The sequence below is a fragment of the Ochotona princeps genome, chromosome 22 (genome assembly GCF_030435755.1).
Source record: "Ochotona princeps isolate mOchPri1 chromosome 22, mOchPri1.hap1, whole genome shotgun sequence".
NCBI classification, from domain to species: domain Eukaryota; kingdom Metazoa; phylum Chordata; class Mammalia; order Lagomorpha; family Ochotonidae; genus Ochotona; species Ochotona princeps.
Window position 1 is genome coordinate 36,880,993 of NC_080853.1, and position 6,082 is coordinate 36,887,074.

Genomic DNA, 6,082 nt, shown 5'->3' on the forward strand with positions numbered 1-6,082 from the left:
AGAGACAGTAGTTCAGCAGAGAAGAACACAGACCCTGCCAGGCTCAGCACTCCTCTCCACCTCTGTCCCTGCTTTCCTAACCCCCCTTATCTTACGTGTGCTGGTAGATGCTGTGGCCCATTCTGGCAGGTCCGCCTCACCTTGGCATTCGCTGGTGGAAACTGAAACCTGCCTTGGTCCTGCCTGCCCCCCCAGTTCTAGCTCATGCTGGCAGGTGCTACAGCTCAGCCCAGCCTGGACAGCCTCCCAGTTGAAGGCCTAATGTGAAGTGGCTGGTGTTACAGCCCAACCCGGCCTGTCTTGCACCGCCACATTTGTCGGTAGGTGCTATGAACTGGCTCAGCCCAGCTCATCCCAGCTCACCCCCAGACCTGACCCACACGTATGCCAGCAGGTAATGTAACCTGGCCTGGTCTGGGCTGCTCCTAACTTTGGCTCTTGAGCTCACCTGCAGGGACTGTATCCTAGCAAAGGAGTTCCCAAGCTCCTCCAGGTGCCTCTCAGTTGCAGATCTCACACACACCGGTGGGTTCTTGGCCCAGCCTGACTTGGTCCACCTCCTGTCCTGGCAGGTACAGTAACCTTGCCCAACCAGCCCATGCCCATTCTGGCTTTAACCTTTGGGTGTTACAGCCCAGCCCTGCCTGGCTCACACCCAGACCCAGCCTTCATGTGGTTCAGCAGGTGCCAAGACCTAGCTCAGTCTGTCCTATACCCACTCTGGCTATTGCAAGCACCAGTGGGTGTGGTGCTGGAGCACAGCCCAGTCTGGTACAGCATAGAGATGGGGATGGTGGTGGTTTTGGGGTGAAAGGGAAAGCTCTTCATTGGAGCACAGGCCACATGCTGGGTGCAACATGTGAAGTGCACATTTTAGCAGGGCACACTGTGGGTGCACACGTGTGAACTGCACACTTCAGTGGGGCACACAGACTACGGGGCACTTGTACAGAGGATATGCTTCACAAGGGCACCAGGTCAGAAGGGAAGCCAGCAGTGGCAGGTACAGATGTACCTCCCATAGATGGTGGCCTTGGGTGCTGCCAGGCTGGGGTGGGGGTTGTGGCAAGGGGCTCTCCGCAGCAGCCCCACGAAAGCGGATGTCAGAGAGCCCATCTGGAGCTGGTGTCCAGTGCGGGTGTTCGTTGAGGAGGTTTTGTGTACAGACCACGGTGCCTGGCCTCTGACCCTGCTGGTCTGGTGTGGCCAGAGCCCTGGACAGCAGCACCCACTGAGCAATCAGAAGAGATTTCAGGGCTCCATAAGGAAGAGCTGGGCAGGATGGGGGCGGGGAGAGTCAGCGTGATGGTTGATGGGGACTTTCCACCTCTGTGGGCGTGCGAAAGCAGCTTTGGCCCCGCCCCCCAGAGACCAGGGGCCCATGAGAGGTCAGTAAGCAGGATCAGATGGATCAGATGGACCAGAGGGGTTGTGAGCTCTCAGCACAGAAACCCTGAAGCGCGGCTAAGCTTCACAAGGGGAACTGAGAGGGGGCTGGGCTTTTCAACTTGCTGCTTCCCACACCAGGCTGTTTCCCTGAGATTCTCCTGGCGCCTCATAGTTAGCACACAGCCCATGAGCTGTTCATCACAGGCAGCAAAGCATGGAACCCTTGCCTCCCTGCGGAGACACCCTGCCCTCGGGCCCAGGAGAAGCCACTCCCAGCTCTCCCTGCCAGCCAGCTTCTGGCATCCTTGCGTCTGCTGCCTCTATGGGCTTGCACACTCTGGACACTTCAAATTGACGCAACACTCCAACATGATCTTTGGCTCCTGATATTTTCAGGGTTCACCCCTCTTATAAACTTCATTCCCATGTCTGCAGAGTCTTAAACAAAACTCTTGTGGGGCTAGTGCCATGGCAAACCAGGCTGAGCCTTGACCTGTGGTGCCAGCATCCTATATGGCATGGGTTCTAGTCCCAGCTGCTCCACTGCTGATTTAGCTCCCTGCTGATGGGCCTGGGAAAGCAGCAGATGATGGCCCAAGTGCTTGAGCCCTGCACCCACATGGGAGACCCAGTTGAAGCTCCTGACTCCTGGCTTCAGCTTGGCTCTGCCCTGACCATGCAGCCAACTGGGGAGTGAACCGATAGATGGACGATTCTCTCATTCTCCTAACATCCCCCTCGTTGCCTTTCAATTAAATACCAAATCTTTAAAGAAGAAAAGAAAACGCTTGGATTTGACATCTCAATCCTCAGAAAGCTGAGAGCCTTGCTTCACTTCCCCTTGCTTCGCGCCAGTCCCTTGCACGCCCCTGAGCACTGGTGGCTGTGATGGTAAAGTCATTTGGCTCTTGTCCCTTCTCTGCAGAGGACTCCTTGGCAGCTCTGGCTGGAGTTGTTCCCGCTGCGTATTGTGTGCCAAAAATGGCCACCTGAGGGCTCTTGTGACCTTTGCAGAGGCATCCCGAGGCACAGGCCTTGTAGGGGGATGTCTGTACGTCAGCTGTGTAGATCCAGAGGCAGATGCCAAGGTCTCCAGGGCTGCAGTGGGAGGCCTCACCCATGAGCTCCACGGCAGAGGAGCAGGAAGATGTAGAGGCTGCCAGCAGAGACTTCTGGGCTGGGTAGCTGCTCCCCTCAGGGTCCCCCAGAACCGTTTGCCAGCCTGAGTGGCCTCTGGAGACACCTGCCACTGATCTGAAGGCCGGGTGGCTCATACGTGGTGGTCAGGGAGCCTCCAGGCCCCTGGGGACTAGGCAGTCCCTTTATCTCCCCCATTCATGGACTCCTCTTGCAGCCCAGCATCCTGGCTGCACCTGCCTGCTACTTTAGGTGCTGTGATGAGCAGGCTGATCCACTGCTGCACTTGGCTCTGAATGTCACACACTCCAGATGCAGTGTTGGGAGGGGGCCTGAGGGGAGGAGACCGAGACACCAGGGTCCTGCTCCCACCGGTCAGCCCGTGGTGTTCTTACAGACACGTGCACTCAGCTCAGCCTTTCTCCTTCTGCCACAGCACTACACAAAGGCCCTGCCTGGATGCCACTGCTGTGCTCCCGGACTGTCCTGCCTGTGGAACATGTTCATGTGCAGTATACATGACCCAGAGCCTGGGCTTCTGCTAGAACAGCATAGAAACAACCAGTACACCTGCTCTCTGGCCAGTGCGATGGGGTAGCAGGCTGTCTCCACCTGTGGCGATAGCATCCCATTAGGGTGCCACTTCAAGTCCTATCCAGCTTTCTGCTAACGTACCTAGGAAGCAGCAGAAGACGACCCAAGTACTTGTGCCCCTCATCCACATGGGAGATCTGGAAGAAGCTCCTGGCTCCTGCCTTTGGCCTGGGTTAGTCCCAGCTGTGGCAGTCACTTTGGGAGTGAAACAGCAGGTGGAAGATTTCTCTCCCTTCTCTCTATAACTATGACTTTCAAATAAAAACAAGCAATTTTTCCCCCTAAAACATTACCTTGTGTATTTGAAAGGTAGAATGACAGGGAACAGAGAAAGAACAGTATCTTCTACCCATTGGTTTACTCTGCAAATGGCTGCAACAAGCCGGGAGCTGGAATCCCACCCAGGTCTCGCATGTGCAGGGCAGGTGCCCACACACTTCTCAGGTGCATCAATAGAGCTGGATCAGAAGTGGAGTGTCTGGGACTTAAACCAGTGCTCTGCCATGGGAATGCCCGTGACATCAGATGTGGCCTCACCCACTGGACTGGCCTCAGCTGTTCCTTTATTCTAATTTCTTGGGTGAGTCCAAGAACCCAGAGGACCCGATCTGAACCCCCTCACACAGCATAGCCTCCCTTCTTGAAGCTCCCTGGATGCTCAGAAGTTTGGGCATGTGCGCTGCATCCCAGTGGAGATCCCAGGATGCTTGATACGGTTGGAAAGTCCAGCTCCTCGGAAGCTGCCCCCCATGTCAGAGTAACGGCCTCTGCAGAGGGCCAGGGACCCATAACCCTAGAGCCGGGAGGGAGGCCTCTTTCCAGATGAGCAGACTGCTGCTCCAAGCATTCCTCACATTTCAGCGTCTCCATACAAGGCACGCTAAGATGGCTGCAGTGGCTCTGCATGCGAGTGCTTGCTTCGGGCCTCTGCCTGCTGTGCCGGTCACTGCGGAGACGCTCCCTGCCCGTTTCTCCGAGTGCCCTCGGGGAGCTAGCTGCTTGTTCTAGTCATCCCAAACTTTATCCAAAAATGGTGAACACACTTGCCTGTAGCCTCTCTGAAACGCTTCCAGAAGATCCAGCCAAACAATGGCTTGTTGTCCCTGCACGTGTTCAGGAGCACAGACTGGGAGTCTCTAAAGCTTTTTTTTTTTTTTTTAAAGATGTATTTCTTATTTGAAAAGCCTAAAGACAGATGTTCCACTGATGGTTCATTTCTCCAATGGCTGGACTCACCCAGCGTGAAGCCAGGAGCTCCATGTGCCACAGGGGGAGCAGGGGCCCAGGTGCCTGTGTCATGACCCAGTTGCGGCTGTAGGCAGCTGGCGTAGAAGCGGAGCAGCCAGGACTCAAACCCGTGCTGATATGCAACCACAGTATCAAAGGGATGGCTTAGTCCACAGCGCCACAGTAGTAGTCTCCCATCAGTTAATTAAAAAAAAATTTATATCATTGTAAAGGCAGAACAAGAGAAAGACAGAGAGGGCTGGCTCACCCTCCAAATGGCCGCAACAACCAGGAGCCCGGAACGGCTCCATGTGTGTCTGACATGTGAACGGCCGGCTCGTTCATCTGCTGCCTTCCAGAACATCAGCAGGAGGCTGGATCAGACATGGAGCAGCTGGGACTCAAACTGCACACTTTGATACAGCATGTGGCCTTGCAGGCAGCGGCTTAGCCCAGTGTGCCACGCCTGCCTGATGACTTGGGGACAGTCGTGAATGAAGTTTCACCAAAGAGGAACACAGCTCTTTGTTCCTCACAGTCCCTCGGGGGCAGGTGCCTGGTGCAGTGCTGATCTCTCTTGGGGAGCCTGCACCCCACACTGGAGTGCCTGGCTCCACTCCAGCGTCCAGCTGAAGCACGCTCTGGGAGGTGACAGGTGATGGCTCAAGAGGATGAGTGCCAACCAGCCATGTGTGGGACCTTGATTGCAAGGCTGTTTCAGGGGAATGAATCAGCAGGTGGAAGATCTACCTTTCAAATAAATATTAAAACAACAACTGTTACTGTGTTTTCTGTTGGTCTGTCGCTGTGCCAAGGTGGCAGGGGCACAGAACAAAACTTCAGGGAGATGGCAGTCTGGCAACATCAGGTGCAATTTCAAATGCTCGTGCGTTAGCCCAGCCATGGCAGATGGCTTGTATGTGCAGACGTGGGACTGGAAACAATTGGACAGCATGCAGTTTTATCATCCAGACTTGGGACACCACTGGCTGCTGCAGGGTGCAGGGCGTTCAGTGGTAGTGAAAGGATGTTTACACTGCTGTGTGTGTCCACACTGCTGTGGGTATGTCTACACTGCTGTAGGTATGTCTACACTGCTGTAGGTATGTCTACACTGCTGTAGATGTGTCTACATTGATATGGGTGGGTGTGTGTCCACACTGCTGTGGGTGTGTGTGTACATTGCTGTGGATGTGTTTTTCACTGCTATGGGTGGGTGTCCACACTGCTGTGGGTGTATGTGTCCACACTGCTGTGGGTGGGTGTCCACACTGCTGTGGGTGTGTGTGTCTACAGTGCTGTGGGCATGTGTCTACAGTGCTGTGGGTGTGTGTCTACACTGCTGTGGGTGTGTGTGTACACTGCTGTGGGTATGTGTGTCCACACTGCTGTGGGTGTATGTCTACACTGCTGTGGGTATGTGTGTCTATACTGCTGTGGGTGTATGTCTACACTGCTGTGGGTATGTGTCTACACTGCTGTAGGTGTATGGGTGTGTGTGTACACTGCTGTGTGTGTGTGTGTGTCTACACTGTTGTCACAGCCATGTCCGCACCCTACCTGTGTCTCCTACCTGCTGGGCAGAGTTGCCCTGGGCACCTCCAGCCTTGATGTCACCGCCCTCTCTAAGTGGACTGCTCGGCCTTCTACTCGACCTTCAGCCATGATGTCACCTGCTCTCAGTGAACTCCACGACCTTCCTCTCGGCCTTCAGGCATCTTGGACTCTTTGCCTT